Genomic DNA, 12,296 nt, shown 5'->3' with positions numbered 1-12,296 from the left:
TTTGGGAAGGCACCCCGCTTCAGATATTGAAATGGGTGACCTGTGGGCTCGGGCCGTCTCAATTCCTGGTCATCCTCAGTCTGGCAGATCCAGAGTTGAAAGTGCTTGAGATTTCTGACTTTATAATAACACGGTTTCTCAGAAGTGCAAATTACAGAGGAATTGGTGCTAAACTCCCTATTAACTATCGAGTCCAAGAAATCCTCAGTGTCCCAAATTACCTGTCACTTTCTCTCTAACACGGCATAATTCTATCGCTTAGAAAAACAGCCATAATTTGAAATTTCAGTGAAATTTCTAATTGAAGCCGTGGTTGGCATTGCAGACATGCTGTCCCTGCTCAGCACGCCCGGGGTGGGCTCCCCCCCCATCTGGCCCCCAGCCCCCAGGGCCAGCAGCTCATCAGGAGGGGTTGGGAAGGTCAGGCCTTCTCAAAAGTCACTTATAAATATTTAGATCTGGGTAGAGGAAAACACAGAGCTGCCTCTGCTGCTGCCTTTCTTCTGTGAAAGCCTTCAAATGCAAGCCTTTCTGTGCCGGCTTTTATTTTCCCTTTATAGACTCACTGCTTTGTGTTTGGCAGCAGGCACAGAGACAGGTCAGTGCCTATAGGAGTGAGGGAGGAAAGCATAGGTTGAAAGTTGGGCACCTAGATGCATAGACAGGCAGTGGATGCAATTAAAAGAAGAGTTTATAATGATGTGTGGGAGACACAGACCTCAGCTCCCAGTCGAGTGGCACTGGGGAATGGTTGTCCCATCTGGCATATCCCATCTCATCACCCTGTCCCCTTGTGAGACTGCATTTTTGCTCAGGATCATGTCACCCAGGAGAAAGTGACTTAATGGAAAGGGCTGGAATATGGGAAGACGAGCAGTTTTCCAGTCTTGAAGATACAGGCAATGACAGACTTGTAGGAAATTGGGTTCTGATGTTTGTGGGGAGATGTTTTGTTGTGAGCAAGAAATGAGTTTTAGCAGTGCTTTCAAGAATGTGTTTTCACCTGTGTCCAAATACAAAGACAAAAAGCAATGACCGAAATTATTTCTTCCTCAAAAAACGCCCACTGGAAGGAACAGCAAGTGTGTTAGTTTGCTTTAGATGTGGGATTTCAGCCTATTTTTGGTTTTATTTGCTCCTCTCTGTGTTCATCTCCAGCTGCCGCCGTCCTTTCCCTTCCTTCTATGTAATTCCCACAACTTTGAAACTGCTGCTTTGGACTTATCACAGCAGGGGAGGAAAACCAGGTCCCCTCCAGTCTGCTCACACACACACCACGACTTAAGTTTTTCTCCCCATGAATGGCATTGCTGCTCAGCTGCCTTGTCTGGTGGGCTTTCAGCCACGTGTAAGCACACCGGTCTGGTTCATACACACTTAAAAACACTCCTTCCACAGCGAGTGGCACTGCTCCCAAGCCTAATTGCTCTCTCTGGCCTTAACCCACCATTGATTTCCTATTTTCTGTTCCTCTCCTCTGCTGTCCAAAGCTGTTTCCCTGCCGGTGCCCCTAACACAGGTGTGTTCTGTTTGCTCCTTATCATGATGGGAATGGTATAAATGATGTTACCCAGCAGCTGAGCTGCTTGGTCCTGCTGCATGTGAGGGCTGCAATGGCGATGGGAATGCTGGCAAGGATGGAGGCAGCTTGGGTGAGTCATTTCTAATCTCATATCTTGTTGCGTGCAGGAGAGCTGGGGTGGTCAGCAAGGGTTGTTTGAGGTGGGAATTCCTGGGGAAGGATGCTGGCAGGAGCTGTGGTTCTTATTGAATTGTGTTATCTGGTTTCTGGCTGCTGAGGGGGCTGTGGAGAGAAAGGGGAAGTGGCTCTATGCAGAGCGATGCTCCCTGTGAAGGAGATGGGCTCTGGCCTTTTGTGAGGTGTGCCACCTGTTGAGCTGGCTGCAAAGAAAAAGGCCTTCAAAAATTCTAAGCTAAAACTTCTGCAAGAATATCTGCCTGTATCCGCATGCGTGTGCTCTGCCCTCCCCTGAGAGCTGACTGGGTTCACAACAGCAGCTCTGTGCCTTTCTTTCCCCTCTCCTTTCTTTCTATTTTTTCCCCCTCTTGGCCGAATCAATAATTAAGTGTATTCTAAGTACTGCAGTTTTGCTTGAATTTTTCCATTTGGCTTGTGCATTAGTTGGGAATGAAATATTCAGAGGACAGAATATAGTAATAAAGCCAAGACACATTTTCTGCCGGTATATTTTATTTATTTTGTTTAATAATGAGGTTCAGTATCCATCTCTACCCCCTTTCTGTATCAGTGGCTTTTCCCTCTTCCTCTTTCCTTTGGAGGCAAGAGATAATATCCCCCTTTTAAAAAAATAATAAAGTCAGGCTTGTCTGACAAATCAGGTCCTGTGCTCTGATGTTGTAAGTGTTCAAAGGAGCTTCCCAGAAGGCTCAGGGAGAGCATTTAACCCAGTATCTCCCACTAACCAGTGACTTGTTTGCAAGGGGAGAGCGATAGGGGCAAAACTGATCCCCACAGCCCCTCCTTTATTGCTGCTGCCCTGTGAAGGTGTGATTAAATGTGGAATAAAATGCCTCCAACCTTCTGTTTCAGGTGTGAAAGAGCTTGGGATAACTAATTATTTGCACAGCTTGCCTCTCGAGTTCTCCTATGCTTCAGATAAGCACTTTGTATGCGTTTGAACTTGGAAAGGAGGAGGGAAAAAAGGAGTCGTACTGTGTTGGTCTGTTCTGGGTATGGCTGTGTTTGAGAAGTCGGTGCCGTCGTCTCTAGCAAAGTGAAGGTGCCAAACACTGACCTTTGTCTGCTACTTGTTCAGCCCGTTGCCTGTTGCTGCATACTTGGCAGAGGAAAGGCTTCCACTGGCTTTTAGATGTGCTTGGCTTGGTGGCTCTGGAGCACACAGTGTAGTGCATGTATTGCAAATGCTTGTAGGGCCCAGTTCTCGCATAGCTCAAAGCAGGGGAGGTGGGGACAATGCTGGTGAATCAATGTCCATCACCATTCCAGTTATTGCTTGGGTTTTGCATGGATCATAGTCAGAAGCATCTTGAAGTCAGCTGGGCTGTTGCTTGGAGCTGTTCCCATTAGGTCTTGGGGGCTTAATGCCTCCGTACCCTCCTGGCTTTGGGGCAGCGAAGGGATGCTCACAGGGGATGCTGCGCTGAGTACACTTGAGTGATGCTTGCTTGCAGAAGCACTGCCTATACCTGTCCACACACTGTGCATCCCCCTGCTCCTGTGGATGCAGCAAGGGCTCAAAGCCCAGCACTGAGCTGGGGGCAGCCCTGGGATCCCCCCACCCTCTTCTTGGCTCTGCAGTGCCACGTGTGGAACATGGAAGGGACCAGTGGAGCATCAGGCTGCTTCTGGAGCACGCCTGCGGTCCCTGGCAGCCTTTAGCTTGTAATTTCCTTGTATCTGCTGGCTTGAATCTTGATCCTATTCTGAGCAGCACAGGGGGAGCTTGTTTCCCTTCTATTACCAATACCACGGACAAAAGCATCGCTGTTAACTCTCCGAGCAAGTTCGGAGGCAATGCTGAGTTAAGCAAGGCTGAGGATAGAAGCAGGGCTCGGCGCTAATAGGTCTCGCTGGCAGGCAGGAGGAACTCCTCCTCGTCGGCTCTTTGTAGTTAATTCTTGATAATAGTCCTCCCATTGTTAATATTGTTGTTAAACTCCTGCATTCTCGCCGAGTGAAAGCTAATTATAATAATTAACAGGGAACTCGTGAACTTGTCAAACTGGTAATTATAAACCACGGGGACTTTTATCATTAAGAGATGCCATTCAGGAGTCGGGAGGGGGAGGGAAGGAATGGTGATTCTGTTTGTGCCCAAGATGAGTCACAGCGCTACCCAGCTCTATGCAGGCCAACATTGCTGTCCTCTAGAGATGACCCATCCAGTGCCCTGGCTGAGCAGGGATTTGATGTAGCAGCTCCAAAATAACCAAATATTGAAGGCAATTGCTGCCCTGCAGATCTGCCAGCACCCCGGGGCGACTGCTGTCCCTTTGGCACTCCCTGCACAGTGCTTTGCCCATATAGCTGCCTCCGCTCTTTCCACCCCTCTATCCCACCTCCCACTGTAACCACAGGTTCTTCCTGAGGGTCCAGAGTGCATCATTCAGTAACAGAAGCCATTTGCTTGGAGGGAGTGTTTATAGAGTTGCCAGAATAAATTATATGTTTCACTCTGCACACACTATATTTTAGCTATGCGTGCACATTCATATGTGTACAGTTTCAAATGGAACAAGAATAAGAGAGCATTCTTGCTTTGACTTGATCCGAGCACAAAGGCTTGGAGCAGAGCAGAGCTCAGGAGGCCTGGCTCACCCCAGGACGTGGCTGCAGCAGAGCCTGCAGTTTGGGGACAGGCAGGGAGGAAGGTAGGAGCTGATTTCCATATTAACCCACATGCCTCTGCCAGGCTGTGCTGAGGGCTGGATACCTCTCACTAGCAGCAGTGTGGGCACTAGGGGAGAAGTATCCATCATCTTGCAGATTGCAGTGGTGCCCATCTTCAGGCTGAGCAAAACTGGTGAGAAAGCAGACAGATACTTGAACCATTCAGCTCTCAGTTAGGCACGTTTGGGCTGGCTTTTCTTTGAGAGATGCTTACTACAGGATCTCCTGCTTCTTCCTTGCTGGGCACTCACATGGGATGCCCATGGGGTGCTCGGATGTGTTTCTGGGAGCTGCCCATGCTGTGTTTGATAGGGAAGCATCCCCTCTTGTGCTGAGCCTGGGTTCCAGCCCTGCCCTGCTTGGCAGCATTACTTCTTGCCCTCCAGCATTGCAGCTCACTTGGCAAGTTTTTGCTCCGTTATTCTCCAAGTTTCCTCTCGTGTCTATTGTGATTTTTCTCTCCTGGACAGTAAACAACAAATGGTCCTTTTCACCCAAGAGATAAGATTGTTCATCTTCCAAAGTCACCGGCACTTGTGCGTCGGGTCTAGAGCAGTTTGAATAATGAGCCTTCGGGAGAACTCGTGTTTCTCTCCGTGTCCTTTTCTTAACAAAGACCTGAGACTCCCCAGGCAGCGGTGGCTCCGCCAGGCGCAGAATGCGACAGGAGCTGCTTCTGAAGGGCACAAGTTACAGAGAAGATTTTCTTCTTTTCTCCTCCACTTCTCCAATTGTACTTTTGTCAGGCGCAGTCACCAAACAATTGCTCCTTTACAGAGAAATTCCCACCAGGAGCGACGCCAACGTTGCTGAGCGGATCCCCCTCCTCCCTTACAAGCTGCTATCTCGCAGTGCCTCACGTTTACTTTTCAATCAGAAAGAAAAAGCAAAGCAGACCTTTCTTGTGTCCTGAAAGCCTTGCTTTTGTGGCTTTTCAATGTTGCGTTTCCTCATCTGTTTTTTAGCATGTCCCAGCTCTTGCACCCTGCTCCATTCCCCTCAGCAATGCTTGTTGCTGCACTCCTGCATCCTCTCACAGCATCCCAGGGAAAGGATGCTTTTCTCTCCTGTCTCAGTGAAGGCCCTGAAAGAGGTCTTTATGACCAGACAAACCCCGTGGCAGGCAGAAGGGTGGCTGTTAGCAGCCACTCCATCACTTTCCCTTACTGTGTTGAGAGCCCATTGACATACTGCAAGCACAGTAACCTAGCACCATGCTGGGAGCGGTGGTTGTTGGGAAAGCACTTCTATTCATGCTTAAGATCATCCACTGCCGGGCTCTGTTTAAGCACCTGCTTAAACATCCACACTTCCGTGGCTGATAAGATGTGCTGTAAGTCTCATCTCACCTTCTCCACCAGTTCTGGCTCCGTGCAGACATTTGCAGTATTACAGTGTGGTGGCCTTTGCCAGGAGCAGGACAATGAGCTGCTTTCCTGATTGCAAAACTTCCCTGGCTTGGCTGAAAAGGCAGCTGGAAAAAAACCCCTTTGAGAGTTACAGCTGCCTGCAACTGGAGCCCTGAAAATAGTCACAAAATATGGAGGTTATAAAATAACAGAAGGCTCTTGCTCAGAAGTAAAGTAGTAAGAATGCAATTCATTCTCCCTACTTTGGGGTGCAGCCACAGAAAAAGGAAGAAGTGTTTTGTTTCCTGGCTGCTGAATGGGCAAAGATGGATCTGAAGAATCAAGCTGGGTTTTTCTTCCGTGTATGTCCTTTGGAGCCTGTGAACCTGCTGATCATCCCCATTCCTTGTGCAGTGCAGCCTGGGCTGAGATCCCTGCACTGGTCATGGCAGTGCTGAAAGGATGCAGCAATGCGGGAAGACATTGGGTGCCATGCAGCATTGGAGTCATGGGGCAGACAGACTGGAGGAGGAAAGGAGCCTGCTCACATCATTGGATTCCTGTGTCCACAAAAGCTTTTGCAGGAACCCTTCCCTGGCTGAAGTGCAGCACAGTGGCCTGATGCAGAGCCATTGGAACAGCGCATTTGAGCATTTAAAATACATTAAAGGAGCACTCCCTTTGAAGTGGGGAACTATTTCTATTTAATCAGAGAGAAACAACTTCTCAAAAGACTTTTTTCCCCCTCTTCTTTACCTTCAACTGTCTGGCTTCTCCTGTGGATAGTACCATGAATAAAACATGCATATCCCAATTAAATCTTGATTTAATTTCCCTTCTTTGCAAAGCTGATGAACTCCAGCGCTTTCATAAAGACGTGAACATTAGCATTCTTTTGTGATATGCAAGCCAGTCAGAGAAACAAGGGACTCCAATCATCACTCCCATCTCTTGGCCTTGCCAGGCTCTGTGCTGACTTAGGGAAGAAGCCCTCATCTGGAATAATCCTTGGAACATTGGCCATGCCCAGTCCAGTGACTGGGCACTCATTACTTCTCTGGGTGCCTGAGAAGGTGCAGTGAAACAAACCCACTTGTTCTTCCTTGAGATTTTTGTTGTTTTCATTCTGGCAGATAAGAAATAGCTTCTAAATGTTCGCTTCGCTGCTGCAATGGGGCAGGAGCTGTTATTTAGTGCATTCCTGAAGGCTCCTCAGTTTAAAAGCAGAGAACAAAGGCTGCTCTAATATTTTTACACACGCACACAAAAGTGGCCATAAAAATGCATGAGTCCGAACAGGCTGTTGTTAATGAAAGCCTCTCATACAGAGCAGCTTTAAAAGCTGGAAGCACAGCTGGACAGCATCACGCCCCTCCTGGAGCCTTGCGCACAGCCCTGCACTATGTGATGCCTGTAAAGAGGGACAGCGTGACACCACCAAACTGATTCCAAGTGTGTGTGTGTGTGCTGCTCCATTCTAGTTGGCCCAAAATGGTTCATCTTTCCAGGTATGCAACCTCTGAAAGAAATAATGCTGTTTGTGCTGATAGATTTCTACCCATCGTTGGAGTCTCTTGGTGCTAATCAATGCTTTCTAATGTTGGTAGATTTGATACAAAGCTGCAAGTTGACTATCTTGATGGTATGGTGCATTCATGCTTTTCCCTGCTGTCTTTAAGTTGATGATATGAAAATACCCTGATGTTTACTCTTCTCTGCCAGAAGCATTTCTGTAGCATCCAGTGACCTCAGATTGCAGCCAAATGTGCAATGATTCTCATGGGAGAACATGGTTTCAATATGAGTTCAACAGAGTTGCATTTCTGCAAGCCATGGGTGCACTAAAAGTCACTTCTGCAGCAGAGACTGTGCTTCCATTAAAGAATAACCCAAAGAAAAGAAACTCTTAAAAACAAAACACTTCAAACTTTCTTTGCTTGGAACAAAAGAAAAGAAAAAGAAAAAAAGAAAAAAAGAAAAAAGAACCCTCTCAGAACAAATTTCAACCAGAAAATAGTTTTTGTCATTTCATTTTTAATAGGGATTTTTAAAATTCATTTCCCGCATAGCTCTATACGGAGCTGCTGAAATGTCACCATGGTGACTGTCCTCGTGACATTTCCATTCAGGACTCAAGGCAGGGGGAAACAAACAGGGCTGTGGGGCTGCTGGGTGCTGCTTGGAGCTGTGCTGGTGCTGTGGAGCTCAGCGGATCCTGTGCTTGTGCTTTGGTTTCCCCTTCTTGTGCTGCAGTCGGGTGGGCAGCACGGCTCCCTCGGGTCGCGCTCCTGATGGAAAGCATTAGCCCTGCTGCAGCCAAGAGAAAGGCACGCTCAGTGGGAAGCTGTGTGACATGGCCGTTTTCATGGGTCGTTGCAGGAGATTATGGGTTCTGCTTCGACCCATCGTGGCTGTGTTCTGGGAGCTGCATGAGCCTGGGGTTGTGCTTTATGAACTTCCCATCCGGCCGTCGGTGCAGCCAATGTCACAGCCAGTATGTGTGTTTTTTGAAACTAGAGAGGAACTAAATTAGAAACAAATCCTTTCTGCTTGCTTTGATTCCTCATCCGTCTCCTGCCAGCTTCCTGGGAGCGCTCCCCGGCTCCTGGCTGTGCTGATTTACCCACCCGTGATCGATGAGTGTACCGGGCACCTAATTTATTTTGTAAAAATAGTGATTGATTTATACAAAAGAAAAAGAAAAAAAAGTTGTGCTAGGAGTTTCTCCTGATTTACGGAGGTGCTGTTGTGTATATATGGCCTTGTAAATATTCAGTTTATCGGCAAAGCTTGCAGGGCTGCTCTGGAGCCCATGAGCTCCGGCCTTGGAGCGTTTTCTGATGCAGTGAGTGGTTCTTGGCTGTGATGGGGGTCTGGAGGCTCCTCTTATTGTAGGATCATAGAATGGTGTGGGTTGCAAAAGTCCATAGTGCTCACCCAGTTCCAACCCCCTGCTATGTGCAGGGTCACCAACCATCAGACCAGGCTGCCCAGAGCCACATCCAGCCTGGCCTTGAATGGCTGCAGGGATGGGGCATCCACAGCCTCCTTGGGCAACCTGTTCCAGTGCGTCACCACCCTCTGGGTGAAAAACTTCCTCCTAAGATCCAACCCAAACCTCCCCTGTCTCAGTTTAAAACCGTTCTCCCTTTCCAGGGTCTTCTCTTTTCTAAGCTAAACAAGCCCAGTTCCCTCAACCTTTCTTCATAGGAGAGGTGCTCCAGTCTTCTTATCGTCTTAGTGGCCCTCTTCATCTTCTGTGCTATAGAACAAGGCTCTGAGCAGCCATGTAGTGTCCTACACCCATCTTATCTTCAGCAGACTTCAGCAGCACCCTTTCCTCCTCTTTCACTGTGCAGGAATGCAGCAGGAGGTGGCCATAAGCATTGCTTGCTGAAAAACAAAAAGGTGCAGAGTGTGGCACCATGCTCCCTCGTTAATTGCCAAGCAAAGGTGTTGCGTGCAGGGGGGGGAAGGCAAGGAATAAAGTGCTTTTACCTGCTCAGCTGGATAATTAAAATCTGCCTGAAGCACTGCTAACCTTTTTTCATCACGGCATCATTCATTATAAAGCCAGAAAGAATTAACTATGCTGCATTATCAGATAGAGAAAAATATTAATAGCAAAAAAGGGAAAGAGAAAGGAGGAATTTTGGGTAAGTTAATTAAACTGTGCATCCTCAATGACTTATTAAGTAGCTGGACAGGCTTACGTGGGTTTAGCATGTCCCCGAGAGTGCGAGATGCTATCTTTGATGAGGAGACATAGCTTGAGCAACTTTTCTGTCTCATGCCCAGTTTGCATATGGCCTTTGTGGCTCTAGTGGTGGCTCTTGGCTCTTGTCCTGGAAAGCTCTTATCTGTCTTATGGCTTACTGTGCTCCAGAGCCATCTCCTTGCATGGCTCTGTCTTCTGTGTTGTTACATCTCAGTGCTTTTGTTGGGTTTGGGGACAACAAGACAGAGCCATGCACTGACCAAAACTTGTCTGCCCTCAGAGTTCTGCCAACATCCCTTTGCTGGCTGGGCTTTGAGCAAACTCATGTGCAGATATTGTTGTGCGCTGTCAGCCTGTGCTCCCACTCTGGGTCTCTACTCACTGTTCCTTCATCTTGACAGCTACATCCCATAAACAAAAACTGATGAGTTCTGCAGCTCCTCCTCACTCTGCAATGGTACAATTTCATATCCAGCCCTGCTGACTAAAAATGGGGACATTTCTCCCCGTGACAACTGAGCTCTCAAGCCATGATAAATCACGTTGCACAGATATTGGCTCTCAAACTAACCTTTGGGTACGTGTGTAAGTGATGGTAAAACACTCTGCAGCCTGCATGGGGTTAATTAAGAGAGGCACCCTTGTGCTAAGTTGCAGGGCAAAGCTCAATTAAGTTGGGAACTGAAATGGATAATTCCATTAAAATGGATTTATTCACTGTGCTGCTGCTGATATGCGTCATGCTGAGGAATATTTTCAATGAAAGTTTATATTTTACCAACTTTGCTTGTCTGCCCTTATCATCACTGAATGATGGCAGGAAGTGGGGAGACCATCATACAACAGTGGGGCCATTGGTGCAGCTTCTCAGAGTATGGAGGTGGCTGCAGGAACAGGAGGTGTGAGTATAGGAAATGTGGGCTCAGAGTGGGGGCTTTGCAGCCAGGCAGGAGCCAAAGCCAACCCAACTGTGCTGCTTCCTACCCACATCCATACCCATGCATATGTTGCATTGGTCATCCTCGTGTGTGTGATAACTCAAGGTTATCAAGGCACATATATGAGTGCCGGAGCCCTGCCCAGCATCCTGCATGGCATGTGGGCAGCAAGAGTGTGGTGCTGGCCCAGGCCCTGCTGCCCACCCAGTGGTAATTAATGGGCAATCACAGAGATAACCAAATGCAGACTGACAGCAGCCCTGCTCGCTGTAACCTGCACCTTCGCTAGCATGAGTTCTCCAGATAGACCTGCTGTCTGTTGACATGTTGCTTCTCCTCATTAATAAATAACTGCCTGAAACAATTATACAGCAAGAACCCAGCCTTATTATTTTTTCTTACCTCTTCATTTATTTGTTTAGCCTGTAAGAAGTTGATGGGAAAAGAAAAGCCCCAGGATACCTCTGTGTGCAGGAGCCTTTCTATGACCCTTTTGTCCCAGGTACAACTCCAGACAATGCCTAGAAATTCTATTTTAGGACTTAATGTACAAATTCCCCCCCTCTGCCCTCCTGCCCAGCTCCCAACTCAGTGCAGAGCAGATCTGAAGGGTTTGCAAACAGCACCATGGGGATGAGTCCCAACCCCCAACTCTGCTCTGGGAGCACGTCCACCTCTCCAAGCAGCACCCTACTGCTGAAAAGGGAACAGCAAAACAACCCTCAAACATTCAAGAACTGAGATTGTTTCCTTCTTTCCGAAGGTCAGTTGCTTTAAAGTCGGTTCAAGCCACTGGGGCGCCTTTTGGTTTCATTTCTTCTGTTTAATTCTCGCCAGTTCATTAAAGTCTGACCTTCCGTGCTCTTGGCAACTGCTCACGATGGCCAACGAGAGACAGCCCATTCTGTTTTCAAGGCTGTTAAACTGCCAGGGATATTTTAGGTTCCTTTCTTAATATTTTTGATAGCAACTCATAAGTCACTATCAGAAACCTTAGCGCGCAGCACAGAGTAGAAAAGCGAGAGATAATGTGAAAGAATAGAAGAATGAAACCTCTGAATAGTATTTTTTTTGGTGAGCTGAGGAAAGGTCAGGCGAGATTCTGGACAGTTATCTCATTGTGCTCGCTGATAAAGCGGAAGAGAGCTCATAGCCACCAGCGGCTGCCTTCAAACAAAGGGATATTTAATTAAACACCACAAAAAGACAAGGAAGGATAAGTGCTCTGGAGAGCTCCTCCAGCCTTTGCCAAAGCCTCAGCACGCTTTGTATGGGAAGGGGCACCGAGAAGAGCTCGGAACTGAGAGTATTTAGACATCAGGCTGTGTTTGTTCCCCTAATTAAAACAGAGGCAGAAGTGGCTCTGCCCTGCCTGGATGTCCAGTGCCGTTTTGCAGGAGGTCTGCCGTGTGTTGGGTCCCATAAGGGCTGCAGTTAAAAACACCGGTGTGATTTATCATCCCCTGTGCTAAGGGAGCAGCATCTCTCTCTTTCTCCACGTGAAAAAAAAAAACCACCTTCTGAATCTGTTCTTCTAATTTGCATAGGTAATGGTCATATCATTAACAGCTCATTAGGAAGAGAGCGGTGTGACACAACAAAAATTCAGCATCACGGAGCTGGAGAGGTGGCGCATTCCCGTGCCTCGCTATTTAAAACAGAGGGTTAAAAACGTGAAAGCAGCGTCTGGGAGACAGTAAAATATAAAGGGAAGAATCACGGGTCATTTAGATCTTATGAAATGTAACGTATGAGGAGAGGTTTGCTGAATGAAGGTTAATGTCGCCTTGTTGTGGCTATTGAGAGCCTAAACTGCTTGTTACTGGGGAGCATGCTTGTTGCCTTCAAGGTGAAATGGATGGGGGTAATTGAATTCCAGTGGAGAGTGGAAGGAATGG

The 12,296-nt window shown here is 47.6% G+C and overlaps 1 long non-coding RNA gene across 1 annotated transcript; it reads left to right on the top strand.

Annotated features, from left to right (window-relative positions):
• The first annotated feature begins 473 nt into the window (after window positions 1-473).
• On the top strand, window positions 474-6,844 carry LOC116654379. The gene is made up of 2 exons (XR_004309599.1): window positions 474-1,652; window positions 4,864-6,844. It is a non-coding gene; the product is annotated as an uncharacterized LOC116654379 (long non-coding RNA).
• Window positions 6,845-12,296: the final 5,452 nt, after the last annotated feature.

This window comes from Coturnix japonica, chromosome 24, assembly GCF_001577835.2.
Source record: "Coturnix japonica isolate 7356 chromosome 24, Coturnix japonica 2.1, whole genome shotgun sequence".
Lineage (NCBI taxonomy): Eukaryota > Metazoa > Chordata > Aves > Galliformes > Phasianidae > Coturnix > Coturnix japonica.
Note: the sequence above shows the minus strand (reverse complement) of the source record. Positions and strands in the feature narration are given on the sequence as shown.